At 37.3% G+C, this 15,609-nt stretch overlaps 1 protein-coding gene across 3 annotated transcripts in view; it reads left to right on the top strand.

Annotated features, from left to right (window-relative positions):
* nfatc2a (nuclear factor of activated T cells 2a) overlaps positions 1–15,609 on the top strand; it is a 318,663-nt gene that overhangs the window by 82,437 nt on the left and 220,617 nt on the right. The gene's annotated exons all lie outside the window — the stretch shown is intronic.

Here is a 15,609-nt window from a genome sequence, read left to right as displayed (position 1 = left end):
TCCTTGACAAAATGTAACAACCCCCCACCCCATTATCATAATGGCAGATGAAATTGGAACGCACCTCTTTTCCTTTTTTGTGATTAACAGTTAGGCTTTGTGGAACTCAACATAAGCATACTTTGTGGAGGATGCACACTCTGGACTGTTCATAATACAAATGTTCAGTGTGTAAGACTGCATGGTTGCAGAATTACCCCACTTTTCCCTCAAAGTTTTTTTATTTATCTTTACATGTCAATCTTGCAGATATTTTCATTTCTGCCTACACATGCTTTCATCATTTTTCAGGGTCTCGGTGATTTCTCACAATGAGTTTGTTCACATTTGACTATCTCTGTATGATTTTAATCTTGGATTGTATAGGTGTGGGTAGCTAAGAACCACTTCACGCAATTCTTCCTTGAATGAACCCATGTTTTCTTGTCTAGCGAATGCATAGACAATATGCACAAGTGCACACAGGCCACAAAGTTCTGGAGGCACACGGTCACAGATGCTTGGGCCGTAAGACATCAAAAATGTTGTTCACACCACAATTCAATACTGTATACTCAGTTGTAAGCTTTTTGATCATCTGCCCTCTCTATAAAGAACTCAATAGAAGTTTGAAGCCACACCCAGGTGACTGCTGTTATTGGACAATTTAAGCAAGGTGCATACATGAACTCCATTTGGACTTACTCAGTTTGTGTAGCCTAGTCACTAACAGTGCATTTTTCAACCTCACTGTGTATATTCTTTAATCACCTATAAGTGTTCATTAGTGATTGCTTCTCTGTTGTTTAACATGCATATCACTATATGATGTAATTTTGAGAACAAACTGCACATGCGCTATTCCAGATGGGAATCCAAGAAATTAATTTTTAAAGATGTAAATGCATAGATGTTTACAATTTGAAATCTGATCACCATCTGGCATGGAACAGTTGTCTAAACATGTCCAAACATGTTACAGCTTACAAAATAATTATTTTATGCCATTCTAGAAAATTATAAAATATTCACTAACAGCAATAAAAACATTTTAATCCTGAATTTAACTTTAAAAAAATCATACACTTTAATAAGGGTTTATTTTAGGAATGCTACAATCAGGTTTATTAAAGCTGATACCAATCACAGATTTTACGTTACTGGAATGGCCTATTCTGATACCATTTTTTTTTCTTTATTCCTTTAAAAAAACTTTTTACAGTAAGCTCCAGCATAACCAGAGGCATAGAAGCCGTATGTTCCATACTATAATGTTAACTTTGATATTTTTATAATTAAAGTACAGTAATCCCTCCTCCATCGCGGGGGTTGCGTTCCAGAGCCACCCGTGAAATAGGAAAATCCGCGAAGTAGAAACCATATGTTTATATGGTTATTTTTAGAATGTCATGCTTGGGTCACAGATTTGCGCAGAAACACAGGAGGTTGTAGAGAGACAGGAACGTTATTCAAACACTGCAAACAAACATTTGTCTCTTTTTCAAAAGTTTAAACTGTGCTCCATGACAAGACAGAGATGACAGTTCTGTCTCACAATTAAAAGAATGCAAACATATCTTCCTTTTCAAAGGAGTGCAAAGCAAGCAGTCAAAAAAAAAATCAATAGGGCTTTTTGGCTTTTAAGTATGCGAAGCACCGCCGGTACAAAGCTGTTGAAGGCGGCAGCTCACACCCCCTCTGTCAGGAGCAGGAAGAGAGATAGAGAGAGATAGAGAGAGACAGATAAAAAAAATCAATACGTGCCCTTTGAGCTTTTAAGTATGCGAAGCTCCGTGCAGCATGTCCTTCAGGAAGCAGCTGCACACAGCCCCCCTGCTCACACCCCCCTACGTCAGCGCAAGAGAGAGAGAGAAAGTAAGCTGGGTAGCTTCTCAGCCATCTGCCAATAGCGTCCCTTGTATGAAATCAACTGGGCAAACCAACTGAGGAAGCATGTACCAGAAATTAAAAGACCCATTGTCCGCAGAAACCCGCGAAGCAGCGAAAAATCCGCGATATATATTTAAATATGCTTACATATAAAATCCGCGATGGAGTGAAGCCGCGAAAGGCGAAGCGCGATATAGCGAGGGATCACTGTATAGACCACAGATGTTAACTCTTCATATGTACAAAAACATTTACCCATAATACATAAGAATGATTACGATTGATCATAATTACAAGCTGACTTGTGACTTTTAATTTCTTCTGTAATGTACCTTTCTGAAACAAAGCTTAATTAAAAAAAGTAGTTTTCACCAATTCTCTGATTGATATATATATATATATATATACATATATATATATATATATATATATATATGGGTGTGTGTATGTATGTGCTCATAAGTTTATGTACCTTTGCGAAATTTGTGAAATATTGGCCATTGTTTGGAAAATATAAGCAATCATGCAGAATACTTTTCTTTTAATTAGGTAGTGTACTCAGGCAAATCAATTTATTATAACATAATTGTGTGTGACATTTTTAAATAATAATGATAACTGAAGTCACCAAAAAGGGGCTGATCAAAAGTGTACATAGCCTTGAATGTTGGTGCTGATAATAATGTACACACAAGTTGACACACACAGGTTCAAATTAAGGGTAATTAAGGGAGAGTGTCCACACCTGTAACTTCTTTGATTGTAATCAGTGTCTGTGTATAAACAGTCAACTTAAATTCATGCAGAGCTGCACTAACTTTGCTGGATGCTGAACCATGGGGAAAGCAAAAGAATTGTCAAAGGACCTGTGAGAAAAGGTTGTTGAATTGTATAAATCAGGAAAAGGATATTCAGAGATCTGAAAATGCCTGTCAGTAGTGTTCAAACTGTGATAAAAAGTGGAAAGTTAGGGGTTCTGTTGTTACCAAGCCACGGTCAGGTAGATCAACTAAGATTTTAGCTTCAACTTCTAGCATCATTTGTCAAGATGCCAAGAAAAACTCACAAACCACTTCAGGTGAAATATTGCAAACAAGTGTTGTTGTTTCATGATGCACAATAAGGAGGTAGTTAAACAAAATGGCCTGCACGGTTGAGTTGCAAGAAAAAAGCTTTTAGTATGGCCAGTGGGGGCTGGGCTGTCTTTTGGCCTTGGAACCCCTGCCGGTTTTGTTTTTTTTTTTTTTCTCTAGCCTAAGTGGATTTGTTTTATTTTTTTTCTGTCCTCCTGGACATTCGACATTGCCTTTTTCTTTGTTCCATACTGTATAATATTATTGCTTAATCTTGTTTATGTTTTATATTAACTTCCTTTTATGTCATTTCGTAAAGCACTTTGAGCTACACTGCTTGTATGAAAAAGTGCTATATAAATAAATGTTGATATTGTTGTTATTATGCCAACGCCACAAAACACTCTGGTTACAATATACCAAAGCAACATCTGGGCAAGCCTCAGAATTTCTGGAACAAAGTCCTTTGGAGTGATGAGACCAGAACTGAATTTTATAGTTACAACCATAAACAAGGCCTATAACAAAAAGAACACCATCCCAACTTTGAAGCATGGAGGGTTTTGTGAGTTACAACAGCACAAGTAATTTATTGAAAATTAATGGCAAGATGAATGCTACATGTTACCAGAATATATTGGTGGACAACTTGTATTCATCAGTCCCTTCAGTGGCTATAGCAGAAAAAAGTGAAGGTTCTGGTATGGCCATCACAGTCGCCTGACTTCAATATCATTGAGCCACTTTGGGGAGATCTCATACGTGTAGGTCATGGGACCTAGAGGATTTTTTCCAAGAAGAATGGGCATCTCTACCACCTCAGAAAATCAAGGACCTCAACCACAACTATCACAAAAGACTGCATGCCATCATTAATGTTAAAGAGGGACAGTATTAAGAACGAAGGGTATGCAAACTTTTTTGAACAAGGACCATCTCATTATTTTCCTTATTACTATGTTTTGTTTAATGGTTGTGCTATTCTGTGATGCCTTAATTTGGATTCTATTAAAAGTTAATGAAATATACTTATTGTGGCAGACGGCCAGGGCTCTTACCCAGCTGGGATGCCCTGATAGTGGAAGGACCAGGTGAGACAGTATCTTCAAGACCGGTTCTCCCCGGACCAACAGAGGGCAGCCCCCCTTAGCTTCCAGCGGGGCCACAGGTTATAAGTATGGAAGCTTGCGCCTACTATGGCTGGTGGTCACCGCCAGGGGGCGCCTGGATGTTTGCAGGGCCCTATTTGGCAGTATTTCCGCCACACCCAGAAGCTCGTTAGGCACCTGGAGTCCTTCCAGGTGCCCTATGAAAAGGGACCAGTTGGCAGCATCCAGTAGCTGGGGTTGCTTGGAAGAGGACAAAGCCTGTGTGGAGGACTGTGTCCTGCATGTCTATGTTGCGGTTAGGGAGGCTGTACGCACCCAGGCATCACAAAATCTATATATATAATCTATGTATATATATAAATATATATATACAGTACACCCCCAGAATTCTTAGGGGTTACATTCCTAGAGCACCCGCGAATTGTGAAAAACTGTGAATTATGGATGTGGTTAAAAAATGCCTATTTTTATAGTTTAAACCCTAACTAACTGCCCCCAAAACACTTTCATTTCATTTCAACCACAGCTTAATACATTACCTAAAAAAAAGAATGTAAACTTAAACCCGTGTCCTGTACAGTACTGTACTGATATGTCACCTGCAGTAATAGAATGTAAAATACCGATGATACCGATGTATTTACTGTAATTCATGCAAGCGCGTTTTCATTGCCAGAATCCTTAGAAGGTGAAGGGCGTTTCGGCGGCATTTTGGGGCTTTAACCTGTAAACTGCCACATACTTGGGGGTTAATGTGAATTTCCCATCGGGATTAATAAAGTATCTATCTATCTATCTATCTATCTATCTATCTATCTATCTATCTATCTATCTATCTATCTATCTATCTATCTATCTATCTATCTATCTATCTATCTATCTATCTATCTAATGCATCCCTGGACGCCAAATACTTTTTTTCTGCACTTTTTAAGTAAACTTCACAATTCACAATGACAAAGTGAAATTTTAATGGAACACATTTTTTTTCATGCAAAGAGCATCACAATTACTGCAACACTGATCATTTTACACACTGCTAATGAACTGTAAAAACTATTTTAAAAACTACTGGAACAATATGTACAAGGTGCAACTGACGCCACTGATGAAATTCAGTAAATCACCGAGCCAACTGTGCTTGAACTGGCTGCACGCAAGCGCACAGAGGTGAACACTGATACTGGCAGGTTAATCTGGTGCAGCGGCTCAATCCCAGAGACAGTGAGGCTGCAGTGTCTTAAGTATTTTGTAGTGAAAATCAGCCAGTTTATTTACTAAATATACATCCAAAAATGACATAAAATATATTAATGATAGAAAAATTCTGAAAACACTTCTGAAATCACCATGAAAGAGTAATTTTAGAACATTCCTACAGTAAGTTGTTCTGTGCCAAAATTTTGTTGGCCATGTTTATTTTCAATTCAAGCAGCCTATTATCCCATTCTCCCACCGCCACAGAAAGTGCAAAAACCTCTCCCAGCTCAAGCCTTGTTTATCAGGGAGTCAGGTACGTAGAGCTGTGTAGGCAAAAAAAATATATTGTTATTTGGAACACATGAATTTCATGTGTGTTCCGTGTCTACAAAGATCTATGTAAGTGTAAGATGACAGGAAAGGCAAGAAATGTTGAACACATACCTAAAAGACAAACTTTTTTCATGTTTTAGTACTAACGACACAATTTTGACATGAAGTGTATAATGTGTGAAGACTGAAGTCCAAATATCAAATAAGCACTTTCACAAAAAGTACAAATTTAACAGAACAAGTGCACTTTTATTCAAGACTATAACTGAAGAAAAAGAAATTGGGTTAGTGTGGCTTTTTGTCGCGGCTTCTATGGTAGTACAGCGGTAAGAACTGCTGCCTCCTATTCAAAAGGTTGCTGGTTCGATACTTCCTGTGTTTCAAAATAAACATTTTGAGTAGTGAGCTGCTCTTATTGTTACTGTTATACAATAAAAACATATGTTTTGATTTGAGCTTGTAACAGATGTACTTGTAAAGGTTAGCATTTTTTTTTTTATTCAGTTTTATTCTCTGTTGCGTTCACGCTCGCCCCAATCTGACACTGCTGTTTTCAAATAAAGATGTGCTATAACAGAGGTGAACTCAGATGAGGACGAGGGTTCTACATTGGAGAAAGAGATCAGAAGCTCTCACCACAAGAAACATCCACTTCACATATAAGAACAACGCAGCTGCACCAGGCGTAAAGGCGAAAGATGGCACCGTTTGGATGCAGGACAAGGTCCAGCATCATCCTGCTAGTCAGTCTTCCCCAAACCTGTCCTTTAACAAAACAGAACGGCTTACAGAGCCTGCCAACGTATCATGCAAAGTCCTGTTTGTGAATATGTTTTGTGATGGTGTTTACATAAGAAACATTTATGTTACTTATATAAAAGCCAGATCGAATAGTATTTACCATGATTTATTTATTTATCTTCCTACAGCATAAAGTCACAAGTAGACTGCAGAGCTTGTGGCTGTGACCCACCTATTTCTGCCTGTCTGGTCTGGAATCTCCTCCCATGCCACGTTCGGGGTGCACACTATTTTTCTAGAAGACACCTGGGCCAGGTCCGTCAGTTCTCTACTACAACACAGGCCAGCCAACTCCTCCTCCAGTTCAGCGACTCTGAGCTTGAGGTGCTGGATCAGCTGGCATCTCCTGCAGATGTAGCCCTTATAGACATCTGGCTCCTCCAAACCATCTTCTAAAAAGTCCAGAATCCAACAGGACTTGCATTGCACTGGCCTCATTATCAAAATTTTATTTAGGATTAGTAAAACTGCTTTAATTTTTTTTTCTTAAAATTAAATGATTTAACTTAATCAATAACACTAAGAACTGCTACAGCTATTTTACACCTTTTCCCCTTAAGCTCCTTTATTGTTCTCCATCTCAGCTACCTGCTGTTTGTACAAGTACAGGTACAAGTAACTATTCCAAGCGCACCTCCAAACACCCAGCTACTTTTGTTCTTGTGCGGGTGAAAAAAAAAGCAAGAAAAAAAGCTTTAAAATTTCCTGCACGGTCCTGTATTTTTTTAATTTAATTCTCACACCACAGAACAAACCAAAAACTCTCAGCAGCCTCTAGCATTTGCAAAGTTCACATTAGCATGCTTCAAGCCTCCAAACAGGACTACTAAGGAGGTACTGAGGGATTTGGAAATTGTAGAGGGAGGTCATGCTCAGATTAAATAGGCTGAAATCAAACAAATCACCAAGACCAGGTAATATTTATCCTCATGTTCTTAAGGAGGCTAGCAAGTACATATATAAACCCTTGACACATATTTTTAGGAAGTCACTACACACTGGAAAGTTTCTGAAGGACTGGAAAATGGCAAATATCATCCCATTGTATAAAAAGGGTGACAGGGCAGATCCAAGCAACTATAGGCCAGTAAGCTTAACATGTATCACAGGAAAATTAATGGAAGGAATTATTAAGGATAAGATTGAGCAACACTTGGTAAGAACAGGAGTTTTTCAGAACAGTCAGCATGGGTTCAGAAGAGGGAGGTTTTGTTTTACTAACATGCTGGAATTCAATGAGGAGGCAACAAAAGGATATGATCAAAGTGGAGCATATGATATTATTTATCTTGACTTTCAGAAAGCATTTGATAAAGTGCCAGGTGACAGGTGACAGGTTGGGCATCAAACTAAAAAGTGGGAGTTCAGGGTGATGTTTTTAGATGGGTGCAGAATTGGCTCAGACACAGGAAGCAGAGAGTGATGGTGAAGGAACCTTATCAGAATTGGCTGATGTTAAGAGTGTTTTTCCACAGGGGTCAGTGCTAGAGCCACTGTTATTTTTAATATATATAAATGATTTAGATGGGAATACATGTAACAAGCTGGTTAAGTTTTCTGATGATACCAAAATAGGTGGATTAGCAGATAATTTGGAAACAGTTGTATCATTATAGAAGGATTTGGATAGCATACAGGCTTGGGCAGATTTGGGGCAGATGAAATTTAATGTCAGTAAATGTAAAGTATTACACATAGGAAGTAAAAATGTTAGGTTTGAATACACAATGGGCAGTCAGAAAATCGAGAGTCCACCTTATGAGAAGGATTTAGGAGTCATAGTGGACTCTAAGCTATTGACTTCCCGTCACTGTTCAGAAGGCAAACAGAATGTTAGGTTATATAGCACAATGTGTGGAGTACAAGTCCTTATGCTCAAGCTTTATAATGCACTGGTGAGGCCTCATCTGGAGTACTGTGTGCAGTTCTGGTCTCCAGGCTACAAAAAGGGCATAGCAGTGCTAGAAAAGGTCCAGAGAAAAGCTACTTGGCTGATTCCAGAGCTATAGGGGATGAATTATGAGGATAGATTAAAAAGAGCTGAGCCTTTTCAGTTTAAGCAAAAGAAGATTAAGAGGTGACATGATTCAAGTGTTTAAAATTATGAAGGGAATTAGTACAGTGAATTGAGACTGTAATTTTAAAATGAGCTCATCAAGAACATGGGATACAGATGGAAACTTGTTAAGGGTAAATTTTGCACATTCATTAGTGAGTTTTTCTTTACGCAATGAACGATAGACACTTGGAATAAGCTACCAAGTAGCATGGTAGACTGTAAGACTTTAGGGACTTTCAAAACTCCCCTTGATGTTTTTTGGAAGAAATACGTGGATAGGACTGGCGAGCTTTGTTGGGCTGAATGGCCTGTTCTCGTCTAGATTGTTTGAATGTTCTAAAAACTGTGCACTAATGAAAGCAATGACTAGATATCAAGCTTTTCATGAGTTTATTTTAGTAAAGTAAGTGTGTATACAAAAAAATGAATGAACATGACATAACGCATCAGTAGTGGTAGATACAAACAGTTTCTTTTTTGCTTTCAGTACTTTAGTATATTTTTTTACTATATTATTAAAGGTATCTTTTTAGTTGTTTTTTTTATTATCCATCCATTCTTTCAACCAACCTAATCCATTTCTAGAGCTGCAGGTAGATGTGTCTCAATTCTGCACTTTAAATTTGGACTTTTTACTCTTTTTTAATTAAGGAATGTTTGGGTGACCAGAGTCTATTTTCACAGCACTGTACACAAAGCAAGAAAGAACCCTTGTTTGGAAAAGGACATGGCACAAGTCAGTCGTATTTTAGGAAAAGATAAACAATGGGGAGTAATTTAGTCTGAGCACACTTTCAGAAGCTGTTTGCAAAGATTGAACTTTATATTCACAAAAGTTCTGAGCAAATGTTAAATCTTCAGTAACATTTGACTTTTTTCCTCATGTGCTGCTTTCACTCTTTGCTTTGCTAGGTATTCATTTAAAGCCTATGTAAATGTTTGCAAACACCAACACATGCATAAAATGTATATCCTTTACCCCTTGTGGTTTCTTTGCACTTCCTTTGGTTTAGATATTTGGCTAGGAGCACAGAGGTGTGTGCAAACAGCATGTATTTCTTCAGAGCAACAAGGAGAATGGCTTGTTTGTTATAGAAGTATATTTTACAGTATGCTGAAAACACAGTTTGTTTTTGTGTATAATGTGAGCCATTTATCAAGTTAAAATAGAACAGCATCGTGCAATTTTTATTATACTCTACTAAGGTATTGTTTGTAATTATTATAATACAAGTGGAAGAAAAAAGTGAACAGTGCTTGGATTTTACATATTCATATGGAGTGCATATTAATTCCACAAAAGAAGTAAAACTTTAAGTTTTTTAACATAAATGTATCTTTCAGTATTTATATGCATATAGATATATGCATTCTCATGATGTTTTTGTAGTGTTTTTCATTTTCTGACTTTTTTTCACTCTCTTTAAATGATTACAAACCAAGGCACTAGTGTCTTCAAATTTGCCATTTAACAAGATAAAGTATGAGGATATTAAAAATCATGCAAATTGTTCTTTTCATTTGTTTCCATTTCCTTCTACGTTTTTCATTGTAGTGATAGGCAATTTGTTGTTACAAATGCATATTCTTCTAAGTCTACCCATACAGTACATTATATTTTCAGTTTATGTCTATTTGAAAGTTTTTTTAAGGGCAAAATGTATATTGAATGAATATTGAATTTATTAAATGAATACGCAGAAAAAAAACTTTTTTGTTTTAATATTTGGTTTTATTTTGTAACTATATTAATATTAATATATTTAACATATCGTTTAGTCGGTGCTTCTGTATCAAACCATAACAGACTATAACAATTATGGTGTGTTTTAAAACGTTCTCTATTTTATTCAAGAAATGTATTTTATTATTCAAAAATGTTTTTAATATGTTCAGTTGTTTCATGAAATAAAGTTAATATAAAGTACATATAAAGTTAAAAATTGTGTTATTTACTAAAAGACTTTGCCCTGCAACTCCCAATATATATGTATGCAGTTTTTATTATTTTATGGCCATTGTGAACTCCAGATACTGAACATAGTGTATCAATTGCATTATGTAACAACCTGCCTTGAAAAGAGAACAAAGTAAAGTCATAACTAAATAATATACTTTTTAAAGAATAAAATTATTTGCATTTAAAAATGCTGTAATAGCACAGATTCTTATATGATCTACTCAAATAAAGTAACAAAAGTAAAGGTAATTGATTACTTTGCACCACTAGAAGTTGATGCATTGTAGGTTTTGTTTGCTCAGTGGCCACTGTGTCATTTTACGGACATAGTTTAATTAAAGTAACTGGCTGCCATGTGGATGTGAGGTAGATTTTTAATGAATTTTTATTTTTAATTTTTGTGTTTTAATGTGATGATGTATAGTACATCTGCTTTTTTACCTGCCATATTCCAGTTTCACCCAGATTAACCGATTGCCCCTCCGGATCTTGGGGGTATTGGAATCTGAAATCTTTACAGTAGAGTGCCCTTCTGAACGCTAAACTCTTTTATTATTTTTTTGCATCATGAAAGATGGACAGTGACCTTATTGTACCTCAGGGTAAGAGGGGTTAATGATAATACAGTAATAATACTAATAAGTACATTTTTCTTAAACCATTTAAAGGCTGATTTACAGTATACCTGTGACTCAGAAAAAATATATTTTCTAATTCATCCAGTCTCTCAGTGAAATCTGAGAGGTGTATGTGCCCTATGGAATCCGTTTTATTTTTCCACAAATTCTGTTTTTTTTTTTTTGATTTTTGGTTTTCACCTTTTTATTTTTCCTTGATATGGATTTTGAAGTTTTTTTTACTGTAAGTTAGCAATAACTAGCTATAACAAAACAAACCATAATGAAATGGCACTTTACAAGCCTTTTAATGAAACAGCACACTAGCACAACTCAACCTTATTTGTAGTTCCATCTCTTCCATGATGCTGTATACTGAGACTGAAGTAGGGCAGTGAGTGCCCTCCAGAATTATAAGAGCTGTTACTAGCTTGATGCATCCTTCTGAGATGAAGGTTAGCTTCACTTTTAGGGTTTAGGGTATTTGTTACAGCCTGAGCTGATGTGTTCTCGGCCAGAAAGAACTTTTTGTAGAGGTGAATGTGTTCTGCGAGGTACACTACTGATTTGAACCAGCTATTCCACCTGGTGTTTCCTGCCTCTGGGGTTCCTGGCAGGCTTCTTGAAGAAGGCAGACTTTACCTACATCACTAGTGATGCAGCCTCACTAAAGTGTTTATAGTGCTGCCAGGTCTCTCCCACCAAACTGATGACATGACAGAAGCAGGTTGAATGTATGTACACTGTTTGGCATAACCCCTTTTAAAACTTCTTGGAATGCTTTCAGACAGTATGATGCATGGTCTGTAACCATCACTAAAATGTCATTTAGATTAAGCTGGTTTTTGTAAAGGGGCTGACGTGCTGCCTGTGAAAAGGTGGAAAAGTTGCAGCTCTCCATAAAGATAACATCTGCCAAAAAGTACTGGTCTTCAGCACCTGTAATTGTCAGTAAGTCAGTCATTATCCAACCCGCTATATCCTAACACAGGGTTACAGGGGTCTGCTGGAGCCAACCCCATCCAACACAGGGCGCAAGGCAGAAACAAATCCCTGGGTAGGGCGCCAGCCCACCGCAGGGCACACACACATACTCATGGGACAATTTAGGATCGCCAATGCACCGAACCTGCATGTCTTTGGACTGTGGGAGGAAACCGGAGCACCTGGAGGAAACCAATGCAGACACGGGGAGAACATGCAAACTCCATGCAGGGAGGACCCGGGAAGTGAACCCAGGAGGAGAAGCCTGCTCATCTGCCCAGGTTTGTAGGTGCCGAGTTTGCAACGGAAGAGTCAAATGTGGACCTTATGTGCCTCGTCACCGCGAGGCAAAACATTTATTAAATCCAGAAACACCATTGTTAATTTTTAAAAGGGATCCCGTTAACAACCAGTGCCGTTCATTAATAACATTTTTCTACGGGAAAGACTGTTAACACCGGTTAAATATAATTTCATGTACAGTTAGAACTGCCTACATAAAAGAATTACCATTCAGCCAAATGATTGCTCCCCTATCACTATTTTTAGAACTATGCAGTCTCAGCTATCTGTGGTTTCATCAATTACGACATAAATTTTATTGCCACGAATCTTTCGAAGAACGGCGTCCATATGTTGTTCAAAGAAACGGGACAAAGGACTTTGACGAAGACCGCTCTCATTTCCTGGCAGTGCGCCTCCTTGATTACAGTGCTTAATAAAGAAAGGACACATCTTCGGCATTTTTTTCAATAATATCCACTTGCAGAGCCACAGCACCATACGTCACTGCAGTTACTGACCCAGAAGTGACGTCTCCGTCGTTTCAGGACTGACTTCGTAAAATTACTTTTGGAAGGTTTCGGCAGGTCTTGGCAAAGCCCGGAAAGTAACGTCGGGTGAAAGACCCATTCAGAAATTAAGCAATAAAAATGAGAAGGAAAGCAGTACATCAAACCAAATAATGTGCATTATTGTGAAGTTCAGAGGGTTTCTGCCATCACGCCGTGTCATACATCAAACTAAACAATATGGATCATTTCTCTGAAATACACTATTAACATATATGTTGTGTTTGGGTCTGTGGGAACTATTTAACATGTCGACAAAATTAAAATCATCAAGATTTGTGTTAATTGAAAATAGTTTTTCGTTTATATTCAGGAAATGAAGTATACAATATAATTATAATGTTTACACTACGTTAGAATTTAGTAAAACATTAATAATACAAGTGATTACGTTTTTTAAAATGTACTATGCATGTGTGCAATATTGTTCTAAACCAATTTAGAATAAACTTTTAAGCCAATCTAATATTTTTTTTAATGTGTGTGAAGAAAACGGCAATACATATTCTACACAGAATTATGCTATATATGAATTGCCTTATATAGAACTTCTCTAGTTTTTGTCACTTATTATTATAAACGATGGGCCATCAAAAGAAAAAAAAGAAAAATACTAATAAGAACATAATTTATTTATATAGCACCCTTCCTATGCCCAAAATTCAGAAAGAACAACAGGACCTATATAACATTGGCTACAAATAATATCTTCACTAAATAAAGATAAATACAGGATATACAAAACATTCAAATAGAATAAAAGACAATAATGCAGACTAAAATACAACATATAATACTACAAAAAATCTTGAACAAATAACATAAATTGTGATAAAGATGCAAACCCTGAGTACCTGGACAGATAGAGGGGGTAAACTGAAAGAAAGGGCAGAATGTCAGGTCTGTTTAATGTCTTCCTAAACGAATGAGTTAAAACAAATGAATGGAGTTAGCTGATGTCATTAATTTTGGGAGGTCATTCCATAGTATGGGCGCTATACAGCTGAAGGCCCTGCTGTCACCACAGAGTGCAGGTTATTGTGGGGCACAGAATGAGGGGACCTTAGTGGGCAGGTCAATAACAGAATTTTATATTCAATCCTGTAAGACACAGGGAGCCGTGAAGGTGCAGCAGGATGGCCGTGATGTGCTCACTGTTGTTGGTTCGTGTCAGGACTCTTGCAGTTGAGTTTTGAATCAGCTGGAGCTGTGATATAAGATTAGAAGTGGCACCTACCAATAGAGACTTAAAATAATCAATGTGGGATGTGATTAAAGCAGGGACAAGATTCTCAGCATTAGAAAAGGAGAGGAATGAGCAAACATAAGAAATGTGACACAGGTGGAAGTAAGAAAGTTTCTTAATATGGTTTACATGGGTGAAATAAGAAAAGGAGGAATCAAAGTCACACCAAGATTCTTTGCAGTAAAAGAAGGTCTGATGAGATCATCACCAAGAATGGTTGAAGAGGAGCTTGTTTTCTTTAGTAGCACTTTAATGCCACTTTGCAGGAGTTCAGTTAAGTTGCAATTTATTTTTAAAGAGTTTTGCTCTGCTCAGGTGTTAATTTTAATTTAATTTCACTGAGGTAAGTTGTGAGCTGTGATGAAGTGTCACTTTTAACACTGAATTAGAAGTAAGCATCATCTGCATAAAAATGATAACCCAGTCCAAAGCTATGAATAATATGCTCAAGGGGAAGCACAGAGATACAGAAGAGCAGAGGATGTAATATCATTAACAAAGGGAAGTCAGATAGAGGAACTCGGGTTGCCCTGGACATGACACAAGCTGCATGGCCAGAACGCCATATGCAATAACTTTTACTTTTACACAAACTGGGAGAGTAGCTCCTCAAGAGGAAGGTAATAATGCTTAGCACTATAAAGAAAAATAACCCAGAGCTCCCATCTCAACTGCTGGCCACACAGAACAAGCCAGTGAAGACATTAAAGTTTGTCTAAACAAATGACACATCCTTGGTGAACAATGTGATCTGCACAGGGATAGGAGATTCCATGCCCAGAAATGATAATGAACTGTAATGCTACAAAAAGAGGAGTGGAGAATTTAGACAAAAAATTATGCTGGATGCTGGCCACAGGCAATTTTTTCAACATATTAAACATCTCAGAACCTTGAACCGAGACTGGAACAAGGAGAAGGAGACAGAGCCTTCTTGAGGAGCAGGGTAAACAATTGGTGACACCTCGCATGCTACTGGGACGACATGTGCCAAACACCCCAGCTTGTATAGCCATTGTGTAGATTCAATAGTCCAATCCACAGGGGAACCAATGACAGCACCTGTAGTATGTTTGCATAGTGAGTGTGTTTGTGTGTCTCACTGTGTTATTTTAGCCTGCTGAACTGTACAGTTATTACAGTATTGTGTAGAAAATGAAAATATTCAGTTCTGCTTGATAAACAAATAGAATGTGATCTGAGGGTAAAGAGTAAACAGGTTATTTACATTGCTTGTTAAAATAAAGTGACCATCTGATTAAAAAAAAAAAGTCTCAATAGTACATATGTAGCAAAAATGTAATCGTAAGTTGAGATTCAACACAATTATTTTTCATGCTTATCACTGAGAAATTAAAATACGATGTTTGTAAACTACTGCAGTTGTGAAGGACTGAAGTGTGGGGCTATCCAAAACTGTCATTGAGTGTATTTCAGTAACCTGTGTAGTGACTTATAAAACCACAATATTATATTAAAATATACTGCTCAAAAAAATGAAGGGAAC

Source organism: Erpetoichthys calabaricus, chromosome 10, assembly GCF_900747795.2.
Source record: "Erpetoichthys calabaricus chromosome 10, fErpCal1.3, whole genome shotgun sequence".
In the NCBI taxonomy this organism is placed as follows: domain Eukaryota; kingdom Metazoa; phylum Chordata; class Cladistia; order Polypteriformes; family Polypteridae; genus Erpetoichthys; species Erpetoichthys calabaricus.
The sequence above is the reverse complement of the archived record's forward strand: the minus strand, read 5'-3'. Positions and strand labels throughout refer to the sequence as shown.